Source organism: Anser anser (genome assembly GCF_964211835.1).
Source record: "Anser anser genome assembly, chromosome: 1".
NCBI lineage: Eukaryota > Metazoa > Chordata > Aves > Anseriformes > Anatidae > Anser > Anser anser.
The window spans coordinates 40458786-40477743 of record NC_139720.1 but is presented as its reverse complement, the minus strand read 5'-3'; the positions used below and the strand labels follow the sequence as shown (position 1 = coordinate 40477743).

The following is an 18958-nucleotide window of genomic DNA, read 5'->3' as shown; positions in this document are numbered from 1 at the left end:
AACTCATTCTGCCAACAAGATGTCTTTGGAAAGCTGAAACAAATGAGAAACTAAATTCTTCACAGCTTGCCAAGATAAAAGGTTCCTGGGAATTGCTGAGTGTTAGATTCCTGCTCTAAACCCCTTAGTTTCATGCCTTTTTTTTTTTTTTTTTAACTGTACATTTGTCCATCTGGCTCCCTACCTTAGTCTCTACTGCATCCTGCTGGGTTAAATCTGATGGACAGTCTGTATGAAAACCAATCAGTTATTTTGACAGGAGACTCAGCAGAGGTCAGGGCCATCTCTCTTCAGAAACTGGTATGGTGAGCCTTCAGCTGTCAAAGCTGAAAGATGTCTCTGAGGCTCTTCTTTTGACTGGTCTGTCCTTTCTTTTTGTCCCAAACACTCAGGAATCCAGTTAGAGAAGCCATTCCAGTGCACTCATAATAATATTTATTTGATCACTACTGTGCCAACTTAGAAGAGGGAAATTGTAACTCAAGTACACTGACACACAGTGTGTTTACAACACAGTGTGTATTACAACACAGTGTGTTGTAATACCTAGCACACAAAGGAAGAAAATTCAATTTGATGTACATGTAAAGTGCTCTTTCTTTCAAAGGTAAAACTGCTGGCACATATGTGTGCTATTGTGAAACACTGTTTATATAATCTACAGCTGATATACAGTTAAATGATTATTATAGGAGTCAGTCTCGCAGGTCGTTTAACTATCTTTTTCATTTAGAATCAGAATACATTGAGGCTTGATGTTTAAAAGTAGTTTCATTAAAAACAGGTTTATGTTTAGTATGCAAAGAGATTTACTACCTATAGTTAAGGAATATATATATATTTTTCACATTCTCAAAAATGTAAACAAATTAATTTAGTTTAAAATTACAGTCCGTAGCAATATGTCCCAATCTAACAACAGATCAACACTTTTTAACACTTTTTTTTTCCAATAATTAATAGTTCTAAAAGGACTATATTTTTGTCAAGCATGGGTGTTCTAATCCAGGTGTTTAATATAACTAAGTTATTTAATTATGTTATTATTTGATTACAACTACTCTTGTTCACCACTGCATTACCTATAAAGAGGTACAATCTACATTATGCTTGCACAGAAAGAGAAGGAGAGAAGGAGAGGAGAAACCATTCCCAGTTTGATGTTCTATAAACGTTTCTATAAAGGTTTTAACAACAGCTATGTTCTGTACCTCTGATGACTTATGAGATTTCACATTTTTTGAGAAAATATTAATTCCATTCAGTTTTGTAACCTGAAGTTACATTAGGAAATATGAGAAAGATCTAGGGCTTTGCTAATTTTCAAAGTAGGGCTACAAAGATAGTGAAGGGTCTGGAAGGGCAAGATGTAATAGGAGCGGCTGAGGTCCCTTGGTTTGTTCAGCCCAGAGCAGAGCAGGCTGAGGGGAGGCCTCATGGCGGCCTGCAGCTCCCTCACGAGGGGAGCGGAGGGGCAGGCGCTGAGCTCTGCTCTCTGGGGACAGCGACAGGACCCGAGGGAACGGCATGGAGCTGGGACAGGGGAGGGTCAGGCTGGGTGTTAGGGAAAGGTTCTGCACCCAGAGGGTGGTTGGGCACTGGGACAGGCTCCCCAGGGAAATAAATGGTCATGGCACTGAGCCTGCTGGAGTTCAGGAAGAGTTTTGACAACACTCTCAGACAAACTGTCTGATTTGTGGGTAGTCCTCTGTGGAGCCAGGAGTTGGACTCGATGATCTTTGTTGGTCCCTTCCAACTTGGGATATTCTATGATTCAATGATTTTCTAGCAATTCAGGTGATGGAGAGTTTCCAGAAGTGTTCAGATGCTCACAGCTTGTCAAATCATTTTCATTTTTGATATACACACAAAGAGCATGTAGAAAAATTGACCAAAATTACTTCTGATGATTTGGACAAATTGTGCCAGATAAAATTGAACAAAAGCTTGTTAAACCTCAGATTTCAACAGTAGGACAGAACAGACCTACACTCTCAACCTATCGAAATGTTGCATATATTTTACTAGAATTTTGCTGATCTTTTTCTTCTGAAGGATGTGTGCTGTTGGCTATACATGCCCATAGAAAGTAGTCAGAGTTGGTATGTGAAGAATGATGTATTTATTCAGTGTTTTATTGAAACAGTATGAGAAATGCTCAGTCAGCATGGTTTGTCACCACAGCTAGTAACTGGAAATGAACCTAATTTTGTAGTCCATAAATTCAACATTCTTAATACAATATTAATTGTGGTCATTATATCAGATCAGTGTTGAACCATACATGCACCAATTCTTTATCAAGAAACTCAAACAATGAAACTAGGAAAATGATCTAATCGTAACTCCCTAATTTAATTTTGTCTTATTGAAACATATATCATTCAAAGAACTTCAAGGCTTTTCTAATTTATTGGAACCATCGAGGAATGACACAGGTAATGCAATGGCAGCATATACAGGAAGAATGATAGTAGGCATCAACTCACTAGTTTAATTAGGGAAAACATATCTAACTTACAACTTTGTTGTAGGGCTAATTGAGTTTTCCCTAGCTAATGGCTATATAAAACAGTGGACACAGGGGATGGAGTTGCTTGTGATGGTGATTATGATGGTGAACATGAATCAATTCATGACAGCAGCTAAAATGCATTTGTTCACCTCAAAAGAATTGTAGTGCCTTCCAGAAAAGTATGGGTCTAAAGTATTTTGTAGAAACAACATCAGGTCATAATAGCTGGCCAGAAGATAAATCCATACAAATGGAAAATAAGGAATAACTGTCCTTGATCCAGATCATCCTAGATCAGAGCCAGGGCTAGACAGAGTTACCTGTATAGGGGCCTCAGCTGATATCTGAGACACCCCTTAGTATTCTTCCTGGCCTTCAGCTGCTTCACCAGAAGGGCCTGGACTGCCCCAGGTGCCTGGTCATATCTGCCAGATTTGTGTGTGTGTCTCAGATGCCCTAGGGCACCTCAGGTGATCCAGGTTCTTATGCCTGGAATTGAGCCCCAAAGATCACTTCATCCATCAGTCTGTTTTTATCAAGACATTTAGATCAGTTCTAACTTTTTTTTTTTAAGAATCTTTTGTACATTATTCATTAGTATAAGTCAGTTGCATTCAATATATTGAATTATCATGATCACAGATGTACAAATAGCACGATACACATTCAGTCTAGTAAATGACTGTCATAGTTTATTGAAGGATCAGGAGAACAGGTTCTTTTGCATCGTTGGTGATAAATGCGCTGTCTGCAAAGCATGTGCAAATACCAAAAATATGACAACCACAACTAACTACACATGTGCTAACTTATGAAACAACTCTATAGAGAATGTTAGGTTTCCCAGGGAAGCACTTGGTATAATCAAAAGTTTGAATCTTACCCAATAGGCGTCCCTATGGGGGAGAGAGAGAGGTTCAGCCCATCAACTGATCCCAGAAGTTAATGATGTCCTTCCAACTTGTCTGCAATGGTGTCTTCACTGACATTTTCCTCTCTTGAGACATTTTTATACTATTTTTTACTTTTAGGTGGAGCTTGAGTGACTCTAGTTATACATGTCTTCATTGTGAGTGGTGTACATCTTTATTGCTTTTGTTTTAAAGGTATAGGCTCAGAGAAATTCAGAGCACATGCACAGTGAGGGTCGGTCTCACCTTAGGGGCAGGTAACCTTTGGGATGGAGGTGTGTTTTGGCATTACAATGAGATTATAATGAGCAAAGTTCACCCAGAAGACATGATTTGGTTACCAGTTAGACTCAGGGCTGGCCATGCAATCTATCAGTTCCACAGAATCATCGGGTTCCCCAGTGACAGCACAGAGCCTGGATACATTTTCTTCACTCCACTCCACACTCCATGCTATATCTCTCTTAGAGTCAGCACACCAAGCTCCCCTGGTTTTACCAATACCTAAGGTTGCAGGCTATGTTGCTAAGGGGACCATCATAGAACAGAATCCTTGCTTATCTGCAGCATCTCACCCTGGAAGTTTCCTCAAGGTTGAACCTTCTCTTAAGATGTGGACATAGATTTAGCCTCAATAAGTCACCTCCAGCAATTATTCCACACTGTTCAAATTTAGTTTCTATTTTACCCTCCTATTCTTGAGACAAGAGAAATGAGAACTTTGTTTTTGACTTAGTGACGACAAAATATGAAGGAATGAAAGAAAAGCAGTTTTCAGGACATTTCTGTCCTGTTTATTTGTCAGAAAGGAGATTTCCTCTTTCTGTACATACACACACACATCCATAATCTGAGAAAGGATGAAACCTGTTTTGAATTAGCATCTAAACTGAAACAGAAGCCGAGGCTTCCCAATCAGTAATCCTGATAAAAATGTCATGTGATCTTGCTGGCTCTGAGATAACTACACACATAGAACAGTATAATATTTATCATGTTAAATAATGCTTGGGCTGTTTCCACGCAATTAGCAAAATTAATACAAGTATCCATTTGCAATCTGTTTTTTGATTGTTTGTTTGTTTGTTTGTTTATGATGATTCTTAATAGGCAAATTCTTTCCTCACTTAGGCACATACTATTCCTGTTGAAAGTAAAAAAAGTGATTTGAATGTCTTAGAGCAAAATCGAATCCTAAGTGTTTAATTTACGTTTTGATGTCTTCTTTACAACAGCATTAATTATACTAATACTGTTGAATGTGACAGGACTTCATGGAGTCACTATGTTGATTATAACCTGAATTTATCCATTCACTGGCTTAAAAAAATCATTTTATTTAAATGTGGCTTCTGATAATTTCTCTTGGCTGAAGAAACTGCTGGCAGTTTTTAGAGATGGTTGAAAAATAGACTTTGTCTCAGAGGGGGAATTCTGACATTCCTGAACTTGTTTTCATTCTCAGCTGGAAAAAAATAACAATAAAAATGTATGAGAAAAGAAAACTTTAAAATAATTCATACAGAAATATATATGTATAATTTCATTTCAGTCAGATAAATCCAGTTTCAGTGATGTGGAATATTGCAGTATATATATATGGGCATGTATTTCTGTGTGTGCATATGTGTGTACTGTGACATAATGCTTGTATTACAATGTATATTGTTAAAATTGAAATGAAATTAAACTCACCAGGAAATATTTGTGAAACATTATTACTTGATGAGAGCACAATTTTACTGACTTAACTGAAAGAAATTCAGAAAGACAAAATAATTATTCCATCATTTCCTTTCTGAAAATGTCATCACCCTCATGAAATGGAAATAATGAAAAAACTTCTCAAGAAGTTTATGTCCTGCTCAAACACAGAGATAAGGACCACCACTTAGATCATACTGTTTGACTTCACAAGAAAGGACTATATGGGGGTCCTTTCCACAGCAGACATTTTCTTAAATGTATCCAGTGTCTGCCTTCTTAGGTTAGTCTTACTATTAGATGTACTTCTTTGTATCTGTCAGAATCTAGCATTTTTGGTTTGATTCATTTCTTTTGACAAGGTTCATGGCTGATTTCTGAACTGAGCTGAAAATAATTGACATAGTGGTCATTTTTAAGATTTCAAATTATTTTTTTTTCTCTGCATTTCAATAAAAGAAAAGCCTTCTTAAAAGCTCTTACAAACAACTATTGTGTTAACAGGTCATGTCTGTTAGAAAATTCACCCTTTCAGAAAGTTGTGTATCTTGATGGTCTGAGAAAATCTGGGGACCATGAGTAGCCATGAGGCAGCAATGTGCCTTTGTGGCCAAGAAAGTCAAAGGTATTGTGGGGTGCAGGAATTTCCAACTGAATATGAGAAAACACTTCTTTACTGTGAGGGTGACAGAGCTCTGGCACAGGTTGCCCAGATATACTGTTGGGGTCTCCTTCTCTGGAGATATTCAAAACCCGCCTGGACGTGATCCTGTGCAACGTGTTCCATGTTTCTCTTCTTGGCAGGGGGGTTGGACCAGATGATCTCCAGAGGTCCTATCAAACCTCAGCCACTCCGTGAGTGTGTGATTCTGTTATTTGGTGTTACTATCTGAAATACTGTAAAGCAAGGAGAGTTAATTCTTGGAGGCTAGGAAATGTACAGGGAACAAATAATAAATATAATAAATATAAAAATAATAATGTTTCAGAAAAAATGCAGGGGAAGTTGTGGGCCATAGATAAAAGCTTTCTCTTTGTGAGAGAAGTAGGGATTTGGGGTGCTCTTTCAATTGGCAGGGAATTTGCCTTGCCTTAAGATGACTTTCCTAAGATGTTTCTCTGACATAGCTAAGATGGCAGGAGAACAAACCTAATGAGCCAGGAAGTCTGTACCAGTTCTATCCACTCATTTCTTTTCTCAAGAGATTTTCAGCCCTCCCATAATTGTTTTTTTTTTTTTTTCTGTGTGTTGTTCTTACACCAGTTTTCATGCTAACATGCTCTCTTTGAGTGTAAGCTCTTCAGTTAAATGCTGAAGAGTCCCATGTTCTTTCCTTGTAGGTCACTCCAAACCTTGCATAATTTTCACTGTATGTCTTTAAAGATTTCCTACGGAGAACATCCTGAAGTTCACATATAAGCTAGTTTATGACTTTTTTTTTTTAATATTTTATACATCTGGAAACCTTTGAGTTCAGTTTGTGGGGTCAGCATTTTCACCATGTTTAACTGAGCATAATTCATACTGTACAGCTCTCATACTGTAAGTCCAGATCCCATACAGCTCTTAGATTAATGTTCCAATCTGAAACCACTTTGCTGTTACTACTGTGGTACTTCTAATCTTTCTCTGGGGAGGGGGCATTCATTTCACTTAGCATTTTATAGTCAATGAGAGAAACAGATAGTTTTAGGCTATGATTCATCTAATTTTTTTAGGTGTGGGTTTTAGTCTGGATGGATGCCATAGGGTTCCTGTCACTGTAAAGTGACTATAGAGGGAGTCCCAGGTGACCAGCACAGAGGAAGATGTTTCTCTTTTGATCCAGTCAATTCTATCAGAACTATTTACCCAACTTTTTTTGTCCTTATCCCTACAGAGTATGTTCTGTTTTCCTACAAACTTCAAAAGCCTTGAAAAAGCAGTGATAAGTGGCCTGCTCAGCTGGCTGATGTACTAAAAGGGTAGCTTGATAAGAGCTGTGATATACCTGTCCCTGCTGTCCATGGCTTTCTGTGTGCTCAGGACAAGCAGAGCCACTTTTATTACATGCTTCATCTAGCCTATTTCAGATATCTGACTTAGGGTGGAATAAAAACTGCCCTAAAAAGAGCCTGATTCTTTCTAAATACAAAGGGATCCTGTAGTGGTTAAAACAGAAGCAGAGGGCTTAAGATGCATAGATGAACCCCACTCCATTGCATATTAGACTCCATATTTCACTAATATTAGGTGGCAGCAGAAAATGTGTTTTGAAGAGTAACATTTTAGGGTACAAATCTATATCTTTTGTGCATCTGATGTACACAATGGAGTAACTTTGCGTTTTTTTTTTTTTTTTTTTTTTTTGAGGGGGGTGGGTGGGAGTAGGGTGGAGTGTGTGGATTTTCTTCCTTAAGGGAAATCTGAAGGACCATCTGAAGGACCTCCTGTAAGTCTCTTTTCAATGAGGCAGTCTGAGGTGGAGGAGGTGCTTGTGGGTCTTGCACTCAAGTTTGAGTCACCTGACTACAAGCAACAAGACTCTTACGGATGCTAGGGGGATAAAAATGTCAGCTTAAGAGTGATGTGAGTGACATTAAGCTCAGAGAAAGGAAAAAAAAAAACAACCCATTTACTCAGCCCCAGGAAGGAACACGTTTTAAACTTACTTTAAATTTAGTTGCTAATAAAACATTGTTTTGATGCAGCATTTCTTCTGTGTTTCTATGCTTTTCAATAGTTTATGGTCTGTTTGGGTATGTAACCACATTTGTGCTATGTATGTAAGGTTATATTCCTTGATATAATCTCTGTCATTCAAAGGGTAGAATGAGATACATAATGCCACATATAAAGTATTAATTTATCATTTTAATGTTGTCTTTAAGAGATGTTTTTGACTAGTGTACAAAGCAGGGAAAAAGATATCAAAATAGTTTGAGTGCCAAAGCCCGAGGCCCTGAAATAGCAAGAAGTTTGCAGTTGTTGAAATGTTCCTTTTCTGCATTTGTAAAATAAAATATTCTATAATGGTTACAGAAAAAAAAAAAATAAATCTTTGTATTGCTTACTGGAGCAACCAAGCAAAAAACTATTAAAAGGTTGAAAAATGCCAAGGTATAACATTTTCATTGATCTTACTCAAATATTTTTTTTCATGGTTTTGAGATGTCAATGTTTATTCCAATGTTTCATCATTTTTCTGAAAACTATCAGGTTGCTTGTTTGTTTGTTTGTTTTCTCCCTCTCCCTCTACGCTGGGAAATAATTTCTTTCAGTTTTTACCTTTCAGGATGTCCTTATCTCCTATAACAGAGAAAAAGCTGGCTGGGAACAGTTTTCAAACAGAAAAACAGGTAATAGAGAGCTGTAGCTTTCTTCTCTCTGCATTAACACTATGTATGTGCTAGGCGGCCAGATTAAGTGTCATAGATGCATCTGCACATCCCATTTCCACTCCCATATTCATTTGGCACTTGGATCCAGTACTGAAGCATATTTTATTCTGTGCAGAATGTGGCTGAGTTTTATAAATAAGACTGGAGGACGAGGCTTAACAGCTCAGATTTGAATTCAGTGGTCAAGAAATACACGCACACACACACAATTCATGAGCTTATATCTGTCACCTCTGTCTTTATCTCCATCTGCTTCCTGACTTACCAGCCTTATGTGAGCATTTGCTCATTGAGCTATCTACCACTGGTTTTCAAATACTTCTCTTTGAACTCCTGGGCTCTGTGAGTGATAGCTAAGATAAACCAAACCCACTGTCAGCAGATTTAAATTCCCTACACAAAGTTTCCCACATCCCTATGGGATTTAAAAATAAGTAAAAAAAAAAAACAACACTATCACTGACCTAAAAATTACTGATCTAGGCTCTAAGTGATATATGCTACAGAGACAATATTTGTATTTAATCCTTAACATTTGCATTGTCAATACTATTCAATCGTTCACACACATATCACAGTGCTAGTTCCTTGAGCATTATCTAGAACAGTAATATTTGCCTGAGCCACTAACTTGGAGCCAGACTACTTGCCTAGTATCTCAGGAAGGAGAAAAGGTGCATGCTCTTCAGTCCTGTGCTCCGCATGGCATTGAAGAAGCTGTATTGAGCTTATGTGGCAAGGTTTTGGTAGAGGGGGGCTGCAGGGCTAGCCTTTGTGAGAAGAGTCCAGCAGCTGCCCCATGTTAGATAAGGGCCAGTTTCAGCCGGCTCCAAAGGGCGCTGCTGCTGGCAAGAGCCAAGCCAATAAGTGATGTTGTTTGTACCTCTGTGAGCGCAGCTTTAAGAAAGGGAAGAAAAAAAAAAAAAAAAAGCTGCTAAACAGGAGCTGAGAGAGCGAGGAGTGAAAACCAGCCCTGCAGACCCCAAGGTCAGTGCAGCAGGAGGGCAGGAGGTGCTCCAGGCATGCAGCAGAATTCCCCTGTGGCCTGTGGAGAGGCCCCTGGTGGAGCAGGCTGTCCCCCTGCAGCCCACGGGTCCCACACGGAGCAGATCTCCACGCTGCAGCCCGTGGAGGAGCCCCCGGTGGAGCAGGTGGATGTGGCCTGGAGGAGGCTGCGGCCCATGGAGAGCCCCCGCAGGAGCAGGCCCCGGGCCGGAGCTGCAGCCCGTGGAGAGGAGCCCACGCAGGAGCAGGGGTCTGGGGGGAGCTGCCGCCCGTGGGGGACCCGTGCTGGAGCAGTTTGCTCCTGGGGGATGGACCCCGTGGTACGGAGCCGTGTGGGAGCAGTTCTTGAAGAGCTGCTGCCTGTGGGCAGCCCCCGCAGGCTCAGTTTGGGCAGGACGGCATCCCGTGGGAGGGACCCCACGGGGAGCAGGGGCAGGGAGTGACCATGAAGGAGTGGCGGAGACGAAGCATTAGGAACTGACTGCAGCCCCTATTCCCCATTCTCCTGCGCTGCTGGGGGGGTGGGGTGTGGGGGAGGAGGTAAAAAAGGATGGATGGGTGCGTGAAGGTGTTTTTAATTTGTTTTAGTTTCTCGCTGCTTTAGCTTGTTAGTAATAGGTAATAAATTGTATTAATCTCCCTATGCTGAGTCTGTTTTGCCCGTTGTGATAATTGTCGAGTGATCTCCCTGACCTCATCTCAAGCCTTGAGCCCTATCCATCATATTTTCTCACCCTGTTCTTTTGAGAAGGGGAGTGAGAGAGCACTTGTGGTGGAGCTCTGCCCAGCTGAGTAAAACTGCCACAGAAGCCTGCATGGGCTTTGACTGGATGTGCCCTGGAGGGCTGGAGCACCTCTTCTGCGAAGACAGGCTGTGGGAAGACCTTATAGTCTTCCAGTACTTAAAGGGGACCTACAGGAAACATTTGGAGGGACTCTTTGTCAGGCAGTGTAGTGATAGAACAAAGGAGTAATGGTTTTAAGCTAAAATAGGGTAGGTTAGATATAAGGAAGAAATTCTTCACTGTGAGAGTGGTGAGGCACTGGCACAGGTTGCCCTGCAACAGTAAAGAAGTGCTTCCTGATGTTTAGACAGAAAAAAATAATACAAGACAATACATTAAAATAAAATAAAATAAAATAAATCCTGCATAGAATTTCAGATAGTCATTATGAACAAAATGATCCACTGCAAATTCAAGTTTTCCATAAAGATCTTCAAGGAGACTCTTCCAGGTTAATTCAAGGCTTGTACTGCTATTAAGAAATGAAAACTGGTGCTGACACAATATTTTACAAATGTTCTTATAACAGAACTTGAATAGTCTTACAGCTTCACTTCTACAGCTAATACATAGACTCACATGATAGACTTCATAAAAATGTATCTTAATTTTTACCAACAGCAGAATTGGCCAGCTGATCCTATTCAGTGCTATAGCCAGCTGAAGGTTGAAGGCTACATATTGCTGCCAGCTACATATTTTCATCAGCTGAATCTCACCGTCATGGTCAGATGCTTTTTGTGCTTTGACCTCTAAAAAATATTTTCGTTGGAGAAGGTGGAAGACCAATATCTCTGGAGACAATTACTGAAACAGCTTCAAAATCTTGACTTATCATTATAATTAAAATAATTTAATAATGTGAATTGAAGTTTGAATCATTTCAGTTACTTTTATTCTGTTAGCCAGATAACTACTGACAGGCACTGTTCTAAGTTTGTTCTTGCTGGTACCACTAAGTACAGATTCTATGTTTCCAGAAAACTATTTTATCCCTCAGGGTAGAATGATTCCTAAAGGAGAATGTTCATTGCTTTTCTTGCTGTTGTAAATTTAAGCTACCTAACATGCGACCCTTTTTTGCTTTTACCAGGGAGCCTCACAGAAAGGCTGTCGTGGCATTATATTGAATTCACTTAATCTCTGACCACATTAATTTGACCCCTCCTTCATTTTGCCTGGCTTATATCCTCCCCTTATTGGGCTGTAAAGTGACTTGGTAGAGACTGAGTCTTTATTATCACTTCATCTAGAGTTCCTCTGCTGGAGGTTCTGAACTTTACTTTATTCCCCCCAAGAAATATTCTAGGAGTACACTTTGTTTTATTAAAAAGAATGATAAGCTTATTTAACAAAACAAACACCACAAAAACAAGCAAACAAACAAACAAAACAAACAAACCAAAAAAAAGCAGGAGTTTTTGGTGGAATATGTTCTTGATAGAGGTAGAAGAACTGAGGGGAGCTGATTTTTACTTTAAAATTTTCTTCAATAAGAACATTTCCCAATAAAGTAACAGTCATATCAGGTTGTGCTAGTGAATGTATGTTAGTGTATGGGCAGGAAAATATGCTATGGTGTAACAGTTACAGACAAACCCATAAGCATCTTCTTTTGGTGTCTCCTGAAGCCTACCTATTCTCCTTCTCAATTGTTTCTCTCCTCGTATAGAAATAAATTTCTTGCCCCACTTTTCCAAGGACCTCATTGCTAATGTAGCTAGCCAGTTCACATCCTTCTAGCTTTTGAAACTTCCATCAGGTATCCACTGAAGTGGGAAGGAAGGGAGAGGAAAAAGCACAGTATTAGTCTATCATGTGGAGTTCTTTCCTTTCCCACAGTGCTGTTTTTGCCAGCTAAGGGGAATGACAACTGCAGCAGCCGCTGTTTGTAATTGTGAGAAGCAATAACAAATATAATTTGACAAGCCAGAAGTCTGAAGGTAACCAGTATCAGAGCTGACTCATCCCTGTTAAATGAGATAATTTAATGAGGTTGCTTTCGAGATGAGTTTTGACCATTACAGCTCCAATGGGTGATAGCAATTTGGGAAAAATCCAATATAATTTTCAAACATCATGAACACTTAAATCATGATGCTCTGCACAAAAACTGAAGCACTTTAGAGTCTAAAGCTGGTACTTTGGCATCCAAGCAATGATGTTAACGCCTGGAAACAAACTGGAGATCTAGATTTATAATGTCCAAGCTTGGAAACTGGCCTATGGGTTAATATTGTTTGTCAGGATGAGTTAATGAAAATGACTCTCCTGGGCAGCAGTCAGTTCAGATTACCACAGAGACCAGCTGGATAGTCACTGCCCATCGAAAGAGAAGATGTGCATCACTTGCTTCCTTCAGGCATGCTTGTTAGCTTTTAATATGTCATTTCAGTGGTTATAACAAAGAAACCACCTTAAATGGTTGCCACTAATAATTTCTGGATTGAACATTGGTTGTGCTGATAGCAAAACTCAGAAGAGCCTGCAATGTGTTCAGCTGGTTTCAGAGGGCTGGATACTGGGCTGGCTGCTGCCTGATGCTCTCATGCGTGACCTGGAAGCAAGGACTGTGAGATAGCTGAAGACACTGCTAATGAGGGCACAGAGGTTGACACCACAGCAAATAACACTGAAGACAGAGCTCTAGATGCACAAAAGAGACATCAAAGTTGCAATGCTCAGCCTGGTGAAACAGGTTAAGACCTCCCCAGACCCTTCTTTATAAAAATTTGGGGGGATTTTAACAGAGCACTTGAACGGGGCAATAAATACAGCCATTTAGCCATTCTCACCTAGGGGTTGCCAACAACCTGGGAATTAGTCCCAGCATGACAGAACAGGGATCTTAACCTGGCAGCTGCCTCCCTTCTCCATACAGACCAAGACAGGGAGAGCAGCGGGCTGTCTCATCCCCTACTACAGAGCTGGTGGGCATGGCAGGAAAGAGATGTTGATGGTGCCACACGTCCAAAGTCCCCTGTCAGTCTTCTGTGCAAGGTAAATATTCCCACCAGAGAGCAGCTGGGTTCAGTGCATCTGCACCTTTGGATAGAAGTCCTAAAGATGCTAGTGGAAAAAAAAAAAAAAAAAAAAAAGAAGAAGAGTGAGAAGGTCAAGGTTTTGAGGTTGTGTTCATAAACGTCAGCTTAATTAAGTATTTATAAATTGTAAAAATACTCAAGGAAACCTTTAGTTAGTAAAAATCAGAAGTAAATGGCCTTTAGTACTAGAAATAGTCTGTGTTCCCACCAGCAAGGATGTGTGAAACCTTACAGGGCAATGTAGCAGTCCTGCAGCAGAGCAATAATAATTTTAAGTGCTCTTCTGTGTATGTATGTATACAGAGAAAAATTCAAAGGAAAGGGTCCATTTTAATGTGTGTTTTTTTTCCACCTTTGCACAGAAATTTCTGTTTTAAAAGGGATTATTTTAATGTTTTATTTTTTGAAAAAGATGTTTGTAATTTAAATGGCTTTTATTTCAAAAGTATAATAAATTTATACTTAATGAAAAATTGAATCGAAAGATGAAGTGAGATGAAAATGAATAAAATATTTTATTGGGTCAATCTGATGTTTTTCCTGATTATCAATAAATTACAATTTTTTAAATTGTGAAGTTTTGCACCAATATGGCTAAAACTCTAAAAAATAGAACAAGAATAACTATTAAGAACTATTTATACACCTACAGATAGCAAATAGATTTAGTTATGATCCTTTAGCTAAACAAAAGATTGGTTATAAACTTCTATTTGAGTAGAAGCAAAAAAAAAAAAATCCGTCTCCAAATTAAAAGTCATGCAGGCAAGAAAAAGAGTAATGCAACAAATGGCTCTTGCTGGCATGACCTAAACCAAGGAGAGGGAAAATAAGAGCTCTGCAAAGGAAAGAATAATCTACTCATCTACCTTTATCAAATAAATTTTAGACCAGAATTATTTATTAGCTGGCTGATGAAAAAATCTGATCAGAATCTTTTTTTTTTTCCTCCATAAATTGTATCAACAACATCTAGAGAATGTTTTTCTGTTTTTCCCTTATGTTTGCTTACATGAAAATAAATTAATAAAATAAATGCATTTGCATAATTAATTATAAAGGAAGTGAATAAAAGAAAGAATTTGTCATTTTTTTCTTAATCCCTGCTGTCTTCTGTACTCTACAGGTTTGCTTTGAAGAGTCCTATTTCATTGCGGATTAAAAATCTGAATGAATAATACAACCAGCAGTGGAGAGAAGATTATTAAACCAGTAAATGAAGAAACAGCACAAAGAATTGTGCCTTTTTTTTTTTTTTTTTTTTTTCTAACAGAATTCCCTGACTCTGGAAAGGAAATGCAGCAGGTTGTTTGAGTTAGGGCATATGCACATTTTAGAGCACATGCTCAAGCATAGCAAGCAAGTGGCTTTAGTGATGAAAACTCCCACATAAAGAAACTAAAAGAATCAAATGTCATGTGTAGGTTTTAAGGAGCTTGCAAAGATACCAGTGCTATAACACGTGTAGCGGTCTTCAAACTAGTCATTTCAGGTCTGTATCCTTCAAGACATAACAACTGCAAATAACATTTCTGTTGTGACTGTTTCATTAGGTGCTAATGAAATGGGAGGGGGAGATACCAGGAGGATGGAGGAAAAGGACCAAATGCTGAAGCTGGGTGTAAAGTGAAAGGTTAGCTACCAGGCAAACGTGGTTATTGAGGCTGTTACTTAACAGGTACTGGTGCAACCATTTGCTCTTGCACTCTTTAAGCTGAAATGCTAATAAAACAAAGCTGGGAAGAAACAAAAATAATAATGCAGATGAGATGGTTTCACTTATCAGCAGAGAAATCTGTGAAATGACAAATGAGGCTGTGTAAGGAAAAGAGGGAAATGCTAAACATTTTAGTCTTTTGAGTTTATAACTGATGTGAATTGTTTTTCCCATTTAGAAAGAATTTGCAAAGAATCTGGGGTTTTGGCTAAACCCCTAAACCCCTCTGAGCTTTCTGCAAAACATGATGCTGACAAAGAATCACTGCTGTGAAAATTTTGGAGACTTGCATGTTGGGTCTTCAGTGCCTTCCATCACAAGGCTGTCATGATGAAGTCCCCAGAAATGGAGAGGGGGTGGGAGGTGAGGGGTAAAGTACTCAGGCTAAGCATCTCATTCCCAGTTTTTTGAATGATGGCATTGTGTTTAGTCTTTTTACGGCCTCTGTAAAATGCAGAGACAAAATACTTAGAATTTGAATCACATGACAGTGTACTTCGTATTTCTCATAATACAAAGCATGAGTTTTCACAAGTGTATTAATAGAAGGCTGTTACAAAGAAAAGCAGCCCAAAGCTGTGAATGTGCCATTATAGTATTATATTAGTTTATCCTTAAGGGAATGTGTGGAAGAAAACGATGTGCTTCCTTGATGGTGGTCTTATGGCTAGCAACATGGAAGAATATTTGTCCAGGAATTCAAACAACAGTAAGGCATGCTTTGATCTCCACGGCTTTTGCTAAATGTTTGAGAAGAAAAAGTGATGCCAAAAGCCATCTTAGATTATCAAGGCAAAAGATACTCCATCTTAAGAAAGAGTGGGAGATTCCAACTTAATATAAGAAACAGCGAGGTGGAATGCATTGGTACACTAAGACATTCAATAGAGGTTTTCAGTGTAAATGCTAATGTTAATTTTTTTTTTTTTAAGGTTGTTTCAATAACCCAGTGCTAGGATTTTAGGTCAGTTATTTATTTTATAACCCTTAAACGTTGTCTTGCCATAAAGCTGAGTAACCTGGCAGAGAAGGGGATATTGCTGGTGTTGAGGGTCCTTCCAGCTGCCCTACTGAGGCAGTCCAAGAGCACAGATCCCTGCCTCACTGCTCTCCGTCATTCATGGCATCTTGAGGTATGAATGGTATGGCTTGCAATGGAGTAGATCAGCCTCCAAGAGGACACAGTGCAGTCACAGCAAAAAAAAAACGAGGAAGATCCTTGATGTCCCTGAGAGCAGGAGCAATTGGTGCCTGCTGAACCACAGGAAAATAAATTGCATCTTTCCTCAGATCTACCTTACAATTTTGCAGTATTTAACATTTCCTCTTCCCTTCTGTCCAAATATTCTCTAATTAGTCTTCCTCTTTCTAATTTACATGTGCCACCCAATGTTTCTCAACTTCTATACTTCTTTATTTTGTGCTCTGAATGAGAGCAAAAGGAGGATAAGCACTTTCTAATGCTGAAAATCCAGGATGTTGGGTACTCTGGATTTTTTTACTCTGGAAACTGTTTGGTTATGCCCATCCCATTGTCAGTTTATGGTTAAGAAATAGAACAGAGTGTGGTGCCAATGCACAGCAAAAGGAAAAAGAAATGTTAGAGCATTGTGAGGAGACAAATGCAAAGTTCTTTAAAATTGTTTTTGATCTTGAGAAAACCTGCCATGCATTTACCTCTCCTAACTTCTGGAGCAGAAACTGCTAGGTAAGTTGGGTCAGATTTTTCAGCCATTACTAACACTCTGTCTAAGTCTGAGTTTAAATAGCCTTTGGGCATTTAATGAGTGACATTTGCTGGCTAAAAATCAATTCTCATCAAGATCTCCTTGGCTTATGTACTGGAATCTGTACTTTGAGGCTTGGAGGAATTATTGAGACTCTAAATGGGAGAATGGGGAAAAAGAGACCAGAGAAGAGGCTCAGAAGTCCAGAGGGAAGTTGCTTCTTTTCCCTGTCCACTAGGTATTACTGAACTACGAGAGAAATAATGAAACCAAAGGAGACCTGAGAGTAAGTTTATGGTTAAGCAAGGTGTATGACATCTGTCCACTGAGAGCCAATTTAGGTGAGGCTTCAGGCTGAATCTTTGTGACATTTTATTTACTGAATGCTGGTTTCCGACTGTCTGAAAAGAAAGTAAATCAAGCCACATCTACTGGAGATGCTGTAAGAGAGGTGAGTACATCTGGTTCTTTCCAGACAGTATCACAAGAGGAAGGTGGAGAAGCAGCAGGGGGAGGAGGTGGAATGGCACAGCTGACCACACAACCCATACAGTGCAGGTTCAAGGACAGACCCTGTCCTGATTCCCAGAGAGGTTCTCATCATTAGACCAAGTCTTTCCTCTATAATGAGGCCAGATTACAGAGGCTTTTTCAAAGGTAAAGAGATGTATAGAAAACAAAAACAGAGGTGCTGAAGTTTGCAGTCTCCCACGTGATAAGGATTCAAAAGCTTCATGACCAACATCAGATTCCGTTTTTTTTTGTTTTTTTTTTTTTTTTTTGTTTCTTTTTGTTTTTGTTTTTGTTTTTTTAAAAAAAGTCTTGAATCAACTTAGAGTTTCCTGTATCGCGGTCACCAGTAGAGCAAAAGGTCACCAGCCTAATTCTTCACTCAGGTACAGAGGATATTAAAATGCAAGCTACAGTGTGAGATATCATATGGAATAATTAGGTTATAACTGTGTTCGTATATTTTCCTGCAGATGAAATGACTTTGTCTGTGCTTCCATTGTCTGTGCTTCCACTTTAAGAAATTACAGTGGGCATTGTTCCTATGGTTACTGGGAGGTAGCATTTACAGAGACAGCTGATTTATATAAAATGAGCAAAAAAGCACTGCAACTGGAATTGTCTGCTGGTTGTAAAAGACAGTTTGCACTACATTTTTTATCAGTTATTTTGATGTTGAAGATTTTGCATCTAATCAGGTACAATGTGACTAATTAAACATTATAGATGAGTCATACAGTTAAATTAATTTTGTCAGCTTTTATTATTTCCCTCCCAAAGGTTTGAGATTTAAGATGTGTCAAAAAACATCAAGAAGATTTTAGAACAGCAAAGGACAGATTGATCTTAAACGGGGTCAGAAGAGAATAGCTAAAAATAAAATCCACTGCATGTTGGCTGTCTGTAGTACTACCATCTGATACAGATTTGAGGTGAATTTGAAAATAGTGACCTATTATAACCAACGTTCACTTACCTACTACAATCCACATTACTCTTATCTTTTTTTTTTCTTTTTCTTTTTTTCCTTTCCTTTCTTTTTCCTTTTATTTTTCATTTTGTATTTCTTTTGCTCCTTTTCTCTTTCTCTCATTTGGTTTTTCATATATGGGATAAAAGGATATTGGGAAGAATTAACATTGAGAAAGGAGTTGCTCTTCTTTTGCAAACTTAAAACATATCAGGAATAAACTTTATCAAGTTATAAATTTTCAAATTTTTTAACTCTGGTTTACAGTGTCAAAATAATTCAAAATAAAAAAGAAATGACCTTGTTTATTTGAATGAAATCTGTTGCTCAGTTCTCATGGCAATTCTGTTTCAGAGAATTCTGTTTCAGTGTTAATCCATAGCCTTTGCTATGGATTTAGAGTGGACATAGCCCAAGAGTCAACTGGATCAAATATTATCTTTTATGTATTTTCTGTGGGGTCACAGATAAAAGCATATTTATGATCATGAAGTCTGGTTCTTGTTACACAATATAAAGCATGAAGAATATTGTCTATTTATTTCTGCATCATATCTCAAACTTCTGTTAGAGCTGCAATTTATATTTTAGAAGCATATTCAGTTCTGATTTTAAAAAGAAAAAGCACATGGTAGATAAAAAAAATGTCTCCCTTTGTGCTCCTGATCAAACTGATCCTTTTTCTCTAG

General features: G+C 38.7%; 1 long non-coding RNA gene across 1 annotated transcript; it reads left to right on the top strand.

Moving 5' to 3' along the window:
- Positions 1 to 7954: 7954 nt before the first annotated feature.
- On the top strand, positions 7955 to 14584 carry LOC310892879. The gene is made up of 3 exons (XR_014578541.1): positions 7955 to 9498; positions 13183 to 13301; positions 14472 to 14584. It is a non-coding gene; the product is annotated as an uncharacterized lncRNA (long non-coding RNA).
- The last annotated feature ends 4374 nt before the right edge of the window (positions 14585 to 18958 follow it).